The sequence below is a fragment of the Lepus europaeus genome, chromosome 13 (assembly GCF_033115175.1).
Source record: "Lepus europaeus isolate LE1 chromosome 13, mLepTim1.pri, whole genome shotgun sequence".
Taxonomy (NCBI): domain Eukaryota; kingdom Metazoa; phylum Chordata; class Mammalia; order Lagomorpha; family Leporidae; genus Lepus; species Lepus europaeus.
The window spans coordinates 99,263,815-99,276,070 of NC_084839.1; the positions used below are offsets into that span (position 1 = coordinate 99,263,815).

The 12,256-nt window shown below is 43.8% G+C and overlaps 1 protein-coding gene across 4 annotated transcripts in view; it reads right to left on the reverse strand.

The window, feature by feature from the left end:
- Positions 1–11,288, reverse strand: part of LOC133772934 (zinc finger protein 345-like) — a 28,842-nt gene extending 17,554 nt beyond the window's left edge. Inside the window, exons 1-2 of one of the 4 annotated variants that reach the window (XM_062210092.1) lie at positions 11,015–11,288; positions 5,362–7,130 (exon numbers count right to left, since the gene is read on the reverse strand). The gene's annotated coding sequence lies outside the window, so the exon portion shown is untranslated. Of the gene's footprint in view, positions 1–5,361; positions 7,288–11,014 lie in introns of those variants that run through there. The other 3 variants (XM_062210095.1, XM_062210094.1, XM_062210093.1) reach the window with 3 other exon arrangements.
- Between the last annotated feature and the right edge of the window lie 968 nt (positions 11,289–12,256).

The following is a 12,256-nucleotide window of genomic DNA, read 5'->3' on the forward strand; positions in this document are numbered from 1 at the left end:
ATGGGGTAACCACCTGCTGAATTTCTGTTTTTTTATTTACATGTCTCACTGTCACAGGCTGAAAGCAACAGAACACAGTATGAGAATGATGAGCACTCCTGTAATTCTAGAGACATATGTGCCCTGTCAGGACTTCATTGGCCTAACTGTAGAGGTTAACAATGTATAGTTTTAAGAAACTATACATACAAAATAATCAAAGAACCAAAGAGAACTTCAAAAAAAATCGGACATCATTTTCTCATAAATATATAAAAAAAAGAGTCAGAAATAAATGTTTCTGTTTTAAAATGAATTGGAACCACTATTGTATGCTTTCTTTCACAACTTCAAGTGGACATAGCTCATAAAATAAATCATAGTTTCATAAACACTAAAGCTTGTCATAGACAATTGGTACCAATGAATAGTTCCTCTATATAAATAATTCACAAACCAATTATTTTCTTCCTATTCTGCAAAGCCAGCCAATGCAATTAGTTTCAAATTCAGAATCTTCAAGTCACTCAGAAATGCACAATATTAGCTTTTGGAGCTTTATAAGAGCACAAAATAGCAATTTTTAATTCTTGCACTTTTTAACATTAGAGAGTTCTAACAATGTGCAGAAAAATAGGAGAATTTTTGTTATGCAGGTAAATGATTATGCTTTGCCTAGAATCATGCCTCGACTTAGGTTACTTTTCCTCTCCATTGAAGCCAGGATGAAGAGTCTTGTGAAACTAGTAAAATGCCCCTGGTGTTCTTAAATGATTACTTTTTGGACAGGAACATCCAAGCAAACACACCACAGTCGTAGTGAACTTTTTCTGAGGTTGGAATCTTCTCTTTGCTTCTTCAGGCAGACCAAGGGAAGCCACCTGGAGATCTCAGGGGAAGGCCATGTGGGGATGGAGAGGCAGGCATCTCCTCTGGAGGCAGTTGTGTCTGTGAAATTTTTTTCTCATGGCAAATTTGACAGGTCTCTATCCATTGATAAAGAAGACACTCATTAGAGCTGGCACTGTGGCACAGCGGGTTAATGTCCTGGCCTGAAGTGCTGGTATCCCATATGTACGCAGGTTCTAGTCCCAGCTGCTCCTCTTCTGATCCAGCTCTCTTCTATGGACAGGGATAGCAGTAGAAGATGGCCTAGGTCCTTGGGCCCCTGCACCCATGTGGGAGAACTGGAAGAAGCTCCTGGTTCCTGGCTTCGGATTGGTGCAGCTCCAGCCATTGCGGCTATCTGGGGAGTGAACCATTGGATGGAAGACCTCTCTCTCTCTCTCTCTCTGCCTCTCCTCTCTCTGTGTAACTCTGAATTTCAAATAAATAAAATCTTTTTTAAAAAAAGAAGAGACTCATCATAAAAATTAGTAATGCAGAAAAAAATCATTGAAATTTCATTTTTTTCTGCCACAGGCAAGTGGAACAATAGCTCTCAGAGTAAAACAAACAGACTGTAAAGAGTCTGTCCAATATCTCCTGCTTCCCTCACATTCTAAGGACAGACCTCAGAGAACGGCCAGCTGCCCCTTCCAGAAATGTTAATCAATAAATAAATCTTCAATAAAAAGAAAAAGCAGGTAACTTTTTCCCCTGTATTTCTGGGTGGGATTCCTGTCTTTGAATCAATATCTCATGATTTTTATTCATTTTTCCTTTTCTGGAATTGGGGTGGAAGTAGGCAAAACATGCATGAAAGAAGGGGGAAAAAGCTTAAAGTACTAGATTGTAAAGTAGAAACAAATGGACAGGAAGGCTGGAGGTGAAGGGGTGAAGATTAGGTAAGGGAAAAATCCAATTTCTTAAATCCTTAAAAACAGAAAGGAAGAAAGGAGGGGGAAATAGAGAAGTATGGTTATGTTCTTATGGAATTACATTCTTATGGAATCTCTTCTCTTTTTATCAATAAAAATAAAAATGTTTAAAAATTGAAAGTTCATTCCTTTATTGCATCACTACTGCCTCATTCCAACACTATAAAAACAGAATCCAAAGGCAGGCATGGGTTGCAGGGTGGAAGTGGCAGTGACAGCCCTACTTCTCTAACATCAACCTCTGCACCCCAATTTCTGATCCAGCAAAGTTCTATACAGTACCCAGAATCAGATTCATAAAATAAACCACTTAGGGCAAAAGCTCAGAGAAAATCAATGATCCCGTTATTCTATGCCTGTGAAGTACTCATAAAAACTAGCATGCTGCTAAAGAAAATGAGATTACGGCCAAGCTATGTATAAAGAACCCAGGGCTGCAAAGTCAGGAGGTGGTTTGGTGTCTTATGAGCACCCAAAGTGAACTGCAGATGATGGAAGGGGATGCATTACAGAATGGGAGCTGAGTAGGCAGCCCAGCCAGCAATGATCAACAAGCCTTTAACCTGAGATTTATGAGTATTTGTGAAGTGTACAAATGAGCTCTACCTATAACAACAGTGATTAATCTTTTTCCTTATGACACAAGGCAAAACACATTTTTTTCAATTTTTATCCATTTTTCATTTTATTTGAAAGGCCGGGGGAGATGCAGAGGGAGAGAGATTTCTTCCATTTTCTGGTACACCCCCAAATGCTCACAACAGCAGGCAATGTTCAGCCTGAAGCCAGGATCCCGGAACTCCATCCAGGCCTGGGTGAGTTCAGTTAATTCTGAGGACACGCAGTCTTCAGTGACACCTGTCTTTATAAAGACACAGCTCAATACAAAATAAAACTCCCGGCCGGCGCCGCGGCTCACTAGGCTAATCCTCCGCCTTGCGGCGCCGGCACACCGGGTTCTAGTCCCGGTCGGGGCACCGATCCTGTCCCGGTTGCCCCTCTTCCAGGCCAGCTCTCTGCTGTGGCCAGGGAGTGCAGTGGAGGATGGCCCAAGTGCTTGGGCCCTGCACCCTATGGGAGACCAGGAGAAGCACCTGGCTCCTGCCATCGGATAAGTGCATTGCGCAGGCCGCAGCGCGCCTACCACGGCGGCCATTGGAGGGTGAACCAACGGCAAAGGAAGACCTTTCTCTCTGTCTCTCTCTCACTGTCCACTCTGCCTGTCAAAAAAAAAAAAAAAATTAAAAAACAAAAACAAACAAAAAAAAAACTCCCTACTCAGGACTTTTGAGATCCAAGAGAAAACTCAATATTTTGCAGATGAGTGAAAAACAGAAATCCGGAGACTTCTGTGAGCCAACAAGTTCCCTGCCTACCTGAGAATCAGCCTGGTCACCAGGGAGATCTAGGGAAGAGGACCAAGCAAAGCCACTTGGAAACTGTGCCCAGAGTCTTATCTCTTGAGTGAGCATAAAGGCAGCCCAGTCATTGGTCATTGGCAGTTTTGGACCACCTTAATCCTGCAGTGGGTACACAAACTAGTCAACTCCAATTTGGACTGAGTTATCAGACTGGAAGTCTGGACAAAGATTGTCACCCATTAAGAAATCTGGACACAGGAGTGGTCAAAAAAGAACCATTAGGAGATGCGCACAATAGGAGTTAGAGTACTAAGGGGGTAATAAACGCACAGTTCCTAGACCAAGGCAACAGGCAATGCCAATCTTCTCTTTTGTTGTAAACTTTTCTTACTTTATCTTAAAGGCCTTGAGAAACAGATCTGTAGACATCTCATGTGTAAGACAAACATGGATCATTCATAATTGGCCTATAAATATTAGCACTCTTTCCCTGATCAATGAGCCTCAGGACCTAGCTCAGGGAGGGACAAGTAAAGGGAATCACTTTTGTCTCAATTCTAGGGAAGTATACATCCTCCATGAACTGCTTCTTACAAAAACATTTTTCCAATTTTCCAGGAGAAATACATCAACTCTAAAGAGGCTACCTTTTTTTTTTTTTTTTCCCCATAGAGCCCAATACTTGTCTTGGGAATCACATGTGATGACAGGTAGATGGATAAGAAAGCCAATTGGAATCATCTACTAGAAGACAAGATACTTTACCCAAATCACTACAGTTCACTCTACAGAAAAATGCAAACTGAATCAGCAAAAAACTGTTTGATCAATCCCCTGGTTTAAGCAAAGGGCATATTTGCATTACTCCAGATATGCAGGCCTCTCTTTCTCTTGTACTCTCATGTGGACTATCTGCTTAGGGACACAGAGTGTGAGGGGGAGGCTGCAGCAGTAAAAATGGTCAATGGTTCAATTATAAAACTGATTTTTAATTATCTCAAATTCAGTCATAAAAATTCTGCTCTAAGCAAGACACACATAAAGCCAAGCTCATCCCTTTCTCAATAAAAATTTAATGCTAATTGCATATTCAGGAGTGTACTATTGCATTTAATTATAGTACTTCTCTACATCTTATTTTTTTAAGATTTTATTTATTTGAGAGGTAGAATTATAGACAGTGAGAGGAAGAGACAGAGATAAAGGTCTTCCATTTGCTGGTTCACTCCCCAAATGGCTATAACAGATAGAGCTGCACTGATCTGAAGCCAGGAGCCAGGAGCTTCTTCTCTGTCTCCCCTTGGGTACAGGGGCCTAAGCACTTGAGCCATCTTCTACTGTTTTCCCAGGTCATAGTCATAGCTGAGAGCTGGATCAGAAGAGGAGCAGCCGGGACTAGAACCAGTGCCCATATGGGATGCCAGTGCCACAGGCAGAGGATTAAACTACAAAGCCACAGTACCAGCCCCCTCTACATCTTATAAGCACATCTTAACCTGAAAGAAGAAAACTGAAAAGTGAGTCAAGTATATCACAAATTATGCTAGAAATTATCTCTAATTTTTTAAAAAAAGGAAAACCCTTTAATAGAAATCTGCACAAATGACCTGTGTCCTATTACTTTATCCCTTGGAATACTTTTCCAAGTTTTCTTCTGGCCTTCCTGCCTTCCCTTGTTCCTCATACCCTTTCTACATCACTGCCTCTCTGTCCCTGCAGCGCTCTCCCTTTGGAAGCAGTCTTGTAGACTGACAATCATTATTTCAAAATGTTTTGTAGGAAGGGCCTGAATGGCCTTCTAATATCCCTTAAATATATATTTCCATAAAACAGACAATAGAGGGGCTGGTACTGGGTCCTAGCAGGGAAAGCTGCTGCCTGCATTGCCGGCATCCCTTATGGGCGCTGCTTTGAGTCTTGGCTGCTCCATTTCTGATCTGGCTCTCTTCTAAGGTCTGGGGAAGCAGTAGAAGATGACTCAAGTCCTTGGGCCCCTGCACCCATGTGGGATAACTGAAGAGGTCCTAGCTCTTGGCTTCAGTTCAGCATAGCTCCAGCCATTGCAGTCATCTGTGAGTAAACCTGAAGATGGAAGACCTTTCTCCCTCTCTCTCTGCCTCTGTTTCTCTCTCACTCTGACTTTCAAATAAAAATAATAATAAAAAAAACCAGACAGTAGAGCATACTGGGAAAGCCATTACCTGTGATGCTGGTATTCCATATTGTGCATGAGTTCATGTCCCAGCTGCTCTACTTCTGATCCAGTTCCTTCATGTGCATAGGAAAGCTGCAAAGGATGGTGCTTGTGCTCCTGCTTCCACATGGGAAATGTTGAAGAAGGGACTGGCTCCTGACTTTAATCCAGTCCAATCCCAGCTGTTGTGGCCATTAGGGGTGTGAACCAGTGGATAAATGATTTATGTCTCTCTCTCTGTACCTCTGCCTTTCAAATAAATAAATATTTTTAATTTTTTTTTTAAAAAAAATTAACAAATGGCCCTAAATATTCTGACTCATCTTGACATGTAACAGGAGCCAAGAAAGTTGCTGCAGACTTTATGTAGTGCCTCCTCAATCTGTTCTATAAGAAAAAATATTTATTTCTTTTGCTATCCAAGCACTCAAATCCAAAAGAAATACTACTACCCAGTACAGCTCTGTCTAAGGCTGCTCCTGCACTGAAGAAAAGTAAAGGAGCAAGGGGCCGAAACCTTGTGTGGCAGGGTGACAGTCCCCTCCTCACTCTGCATCTGAGTTTCTGGTTAGAGAGGGAGACAAAGGCAACTCCAAATACTGCAGTGGTACAAACAGCCTCAATCACAGACACGCCTTGTGTGTGTGCAACAGGAGAGCACGGAGCACTATGTAAGGGAGGGATACACTGAACACAAAAGGAAAGGCTATGAATGGACATAGCTAAGAATTTCCCCACTCTGCTGATCATGATCTCAAGGATGTCCAGGCCAGAATTCCGTTTCACTTTGGAAAACCAACTCCATAAAGTTTTCTCCACCTAGGTGTATTATGTGAGGAATCTGTCCTCCTGTGAGAGACGGCACCACCACAAACTGAAAACCAGTCAAAAAGCAGAGTTACGGCTTTAATTCTCAGAGGTGAATGGACAACCACATCTATGAATCCTGCCTTAAAAAATAAGCTTCCTTCTGCTCTAGGAATCTGATACAGGTTTGGGCTAAAATGAGAAACACAGAGACCAACTGGGTCTGTTAGGTGAGAAGAAAGGAAGCTTGATTTCCAGTTGTTACTTTGTAGCATGTTAGTTTTGAGAAGATTTCCTTTTCCACTTCTATTTGAAGACATGGAAAGGTAGAATCAGTGCCAGCCTAACACACGGCAGCTTTAGCCACTGACGACATCACAGCTTGCCACCCAAAAGTGACAGCCAAAATAACTCAACAAATGGGAATCAAAACCAAACAGAAGAGTCTGACGTAATACCAATATTTGTTCACCAAGATATGGACACACAAATCATCAGGATAAAGGGTGGTCTGGCTTTGTGGCACAGTAGATTAAGCCACCACCAAATAAAATGCTGGGAACCAATCCAATCCTTTAAAAAAGGATCCATCCTCTAAAAAAGATTTATTTATTTGAAAGTCAGTTTTGGGGGCCGGTGCTGTGGCACAGCTGGTTGAGGCCCTGGTCTGCATCCCATATGGTCACTGGTTCAGGTCTTGGCTGCTCCACTTCCAATCCAGCTGCCTGCTAATGTGCTTGGGAAAGTGGCACAGTATGGCCCAAGTCCTTGGTCCCCTATAGCCACATGTGAGACCTGGAAGAAGCTACTGGCTCCTGACTTCAGATTAGCTCAGATCTGGCCATTGTGGACATTTGTGGAGTCTTGGTTGGACTTCCAGGCTGGGCCAGCATTATTCATTGCAGTCTCTTGAGTGAACCAGCAGACACAAGATCTTCATCCTCTGTCTCTGCCTCTTTCTCTGTAACTCTGCCTTTAAAATAAAATTTTTCAATCTTGAAACAAATAAAGGGAAAGGGTGAGAGAGGAGCCACAGTAAAGTAACAGAGCAAGGCTAGAGTTGTGCTGTCTCTCAGCAGCCTTCTGCCTTAAGTGGGAAGTCTCTGGCTTACAGAACTGACATAAAAGACACATTCACAACACATTTCAAAACAAGAGATGAGAGGTTTACAAGGCATATTGATTTTATGATGACTTTTATTCAAAAGGTACACTGGATTTAAATTTATGCCTTTTGTGCAGCCAAGTTAACCCAGGGTCTAATTCAAAGAGATGTACTGAGGAAGATGTGCTGCCAGGGGAGAGAGCTGTAATGTCCCATTGTTCTTCTAGTATCATAAAGAGAAGGAAAACGGCTACTCGTGTCCATGGTTATAAGGACAGAAGCATAAAAATTTCAGAAGGTGGGAGCAAAGTTCAAATATAGTTTTCCTAAGAAAATAAAATGAAGTAAATCTCAGAATATAATGTGGGGTAGAAATACACCATCAGTTCATTATTTCTCACCAAGATCCAGGAAAACCGCCCTGTCTACCCACAGACCAAATGTTTCAAAACACATTTTCTGATTAAATTCATTCAGAAAATTGCAAGACTCAGCACTCTCTCTCTCCAAGTGCCAAATGGAGGTTTAGTTTCCACTATGGGCAGATGTAGCCCAACTAGACACTTGAAACATGAGAAAAGCTTTTCCACAGAAGGAACATGGAATATGCAGTCACACAGAATAACTGTACTTAGTGCTCAAAGTGAACCCCAGGATAAGCACCCAAAAAACCTATTGGGCTTTGGGGCTAGCACCATGGTATAGCATGTAAAAATTTATTTATTTAAAAGGTAGAGTTACAGAGAGGCAGAGGCACAGAGAGAGGTCTTCCATGCACTGATTCACTCCCCAGATGGTTGCAATGGCCAGAGCTGGATCTATCCAAAGACAGGAGCCAGAAGCCTCTGTCAGGTCTCCCATGCAGGTACAGAACCCAAGAACTTGGGCAATCTTCCACTGCTTTCCCAGGCCACAGCAGAGAGCTGAATCTCAAACCAGCACCCATATGGGAATGCCAGCACTGTAGGTGGCGGCCTCACCTGCCACGCCACAGTGCCAGCCCCCAAAATAAATCTATCTTAAAAAGCATTTTAAATGAGGGATGGGAGAGAGTTTATCAAAGCAAGGATAACATAACTACTAGTACTTAACTTCAAAAATATAGAAATTTAATGAAACTCAAAATATAACCAAAATCATCATCTACTACAAGTTATTATCTTTATATTGAGAGTCATATTAGAAAAAATTTAACCCCTCCCCCCACTTTGAAAAAATGTACATGGGACTGATGTAGTAGGTTAAGCAGCCCCTTGCAGAGCCATCACCACACATGGGCACTGGTTCAAGACCTGGCTGTTCCATTTCTAATCTAGTACCATGCTAATTCACCTGGGAAAGCAGAGGATGATGGCCCAAGTGTTTGGGCCCCTGCAATCAAGTGTGAAAACCAGAAGCAGCTCCAAGCTCCTGGCCCAGCCCAAGCCATTGTGGCCATTTGAGGAGTGAACCAATGGATGGAAGACCTCTCTCTGTCGCTCCATCTCTCTCTAAATCTGCCTATCAAGTAAATAAAATGAATCTTTAAAAAAACCCTATACAAGGTAGTATTTTGGTTATTCCCTCATACAAAGAAAGCTCAGATAAACTGTAGATGAATCCTCCTGGCTTGATGCAATTCAGAAGGAGGATTGCCTTCTGCCACCCTGTGCTAGACATCAATGAGAGTTATTAATGGGAAGATGAGTGGACACATCAGACTGCTTCCTCACATGGCACATTTTGTTAAAGGCATCACTGCTACATTACCAGGTTATGTCTCTCATATGAAACATCTCTCCTAAAAACTTTTAAGAACTTGCCAGAAACATAGCAGAGCAGGGAATGATGTGCCAAGGATAGTCAGTTAGGCTGAGTAGTCTAGGAAGCCTGTTCTTGGCTGTTTTCAAGCTCGTATTAATGTACGGACAACATAGTTGCTGAGAAAGTGTCTTACATTTGTTTCCTGCGTGCGAAGCAACTCTTTTCAGCAGAAACACATAACTGCTTGTCCACCCACAAGCACTGTGATAGAGAGTACATGGGAGAAAAGGTCAAAAACACACTGGGCTTGAGAGGAAGAATGCTGTTTATTTGAGGGTAGAGTTACAGATAGTGAGAGGGATAGACAGAGAGAAAGGTCTTCCTTCTGCTGGTTTACTCCCCAGATGGCCAAAATGGCCAGAAGAGCTGCACTGATCTTAAGCCAGGAGCCAGGAGCTTCTTCTGGGTCTCCCACATGGGTGCAGAGTCTCAAGCACTTGGGTCATCTTCTACTGCCTTCCCAGGCCATAGTAGAGAGCTGGATCAGAAGAGGAGCAGCTGGGACTCAAACCAGTTCCCATATGGGATGCGGGCTACACAGGCAGAGGATTAACCTACTGTGAGGGGCATATTTTATTTCTTCCTTACCCTTCCTCACATTAACACCTTGTACAAAGGCTTCCACAGACCACAGTGATTTTGAAAATCTATCACTAATATCCTCCCATGTTGAAAATGCCATGGGGTTAAACACAGAACCCAGAATAAGAAAAGTAATGAGAGGCTGGTGCTGTGGCCGAGCAGATAAAACCATATGGGTGCCAGTTTGAGACCTGGCTGCTTCATTTCTGATTCAGCTCTCTGCTATGGCTTGGGAAAGCAGTGGAAGATGGCCCAAGTGCTTGGTCCCCTGTACCTGTGTGGGAGACCTGGAAGAAGCTCCTGGCTCCTGACTCTGAAGTCATGCAGTTCTGGCCATTGTGACCATCTGGGGGAGTGAACCAGCAGATGGGGAGACCTCTCTCTCTCTCTGTGCCTTTGCCTCTCTGTAACTCTGCCTTTCAAATAAATAAATAAAACCTTTTAAAAAAAGTAGCTGGCCCTCTTAATCAAGAGAGTATGGATTGTAAGATAATCAGTTTGGCAGAGTGTTGAGTGAGGGAAGAGAAAAATTGTTACTTTTCTGTATTTATGTTTTTGTAGCTCTCCACTTTATTAAAATCCATATTAAAGTAGCTCACACGGTAGACTTGCATTAATTTTGGTTCGCTTCTCACTTTGCAAAGGGATTAGCAGCAGATAATAATAGTTGACATCCCTAATAGCATGAGAAGAAAGAAGGGTTGAAGACAGAAATCGAAAAGCAGGAAAATAAATCATCAGCTACGTTTCCATGGCCTCAAGCTCCAGATTGAAATAGTCTGTTAATTAAACACGGAGGAGCGATCAATCCACAAAGCTACTGCACAAGCTTCATGTGCTGCTGGGAAATACATCCAAATACATAGGGCCCCAGCTGTCAAATATGTCTGCAGGGTCCAGCATGGGGGCCAGGAGCCAGATCCTACTCTGATCCTCCATCCCCACCTCTCTGCTGCCTCAGGCTCAGGCTGAAGGCCACCAAGCCCCGCCCAGCTGGAACCACCATGGGATATAGCTGGAGGCCCAGCTGGAAGGCATTCTCTGACCCACCCAAAGTGAGAACTGGGCTCATTTAAATATAGAGAATGGGACTCCATTCTGCTGTGCCCTCAACTACCCTGCTTGTGCCGTTCCTCGTCCAGTGTACTTTGAGGAATTTGAGCGAGGCAGCCCGTAGGACTGGCCGAGCGCTGGGATACTGGGAAGCAGTGGTGGGAGGCACAACACCTGGGCCCAGCCTTGACTCTGCTGGAGAAGCTCCCAGGACCACTGAGAAGCAAGTGATCAATGTCTGGGAGCCGCCACCCCACCGCACCCACCCCTCGCCCACACACGCATAGACGCCCCTTCCTGTTCTCCATACTTGCCGTGGAAAATCTCGGGAGCACGTCCCCTTTCTTCAGGACACACGGGGAGCAAAGCGGAGTGTGGGACAGGAGAAGTCGCTGGAACTTGGGACCCGGGGGGGGGCAGATGCAGAGGCACAGAAGCAGCGGGCGGCAGGCCTGGGGCGTGTGCTCCCGAACCGCCTGCAACTGCACTTGCAGAGCAAGACGCCCCAGTGAATGTGGGAGAAGGAGCAGCGCGGCCTCTCAGGGCACACTCTGATCAGTAAATGAACTCCCTCTGTTCCCAACCCCGGGCCACAGGGAAAGGCACGCGCATGCGCAGTTCTCCCACACTCACACGCACGGGCGTGCAGAGCAGGAAGAGCGTTACAGCACCGGGTGACTCTGGGAAATGGAGTCCAGGCCTGGACATTCCTAGATAGACTTACTGGCCCTCTCCTAGGGCTTCAGTGTGGGGTGGGTGGAGACAGGCTGGGAACCAGAGTGCGTTTGCTTTTGTTTACATCCCTCCTTCCCTTCCTTCCCACCCCAAATCTCAAGGGTCAGGTGCTGTTCTTCTTAAGAAGTGACAGCCACTGCTGCTGAGTCCCAAACCCCGGTTCCCTCACACACGCTGTTTCCCTCAGAAAAGTCCTACTGCTGCTGTATTCCTGGACAGCTTCTCTCAAGTAATGAATGACAACGATTTCAATGTGACCCTTAGCACAGGTGTACACGGCATAGTTTAACATCTAGATTTGAGAATACAATTTTTATTTGTGTCTTGTTGATGTTTGTTGTTCTTTAAAAATCATTTTACACCACCCTCTAATTCAACACGTACAAAAAAAAAAAAAAAAAAAAAAAAAAAAAAACAGGAGAACTGGATACAGAACTAACATTGCCAAGTATCTTCTAGGGGCCAGATTAACGAAGTAAATGCCTTACTTTGTATCATTTATACCTTAGATTAATTCTGGAGACAGTATTATCAATTTACAAAGAGGAAGCTGAGGTGGAAAGAGTTTAGAATTGAATTTGCCCATGGAAATATGGTTAAAAAGTCTAGGTTAAAGGCCAACCAAAGTGAAATACTGATTTAAGAATTCAGGACTAGCACTGTAGCATAGTGGGCTAAGCCTCTGCCTTCAGCATTGGCATTCCATATGAGTGCTGGTTCAAGTCCCTACTGCTCCACTTTCAATCCAGCTTTCTGTTCTAGCCTGGGAAAGCAGCAGAAGATGGCCCAAATGACTGGGGCCCTGCATCCACATTGG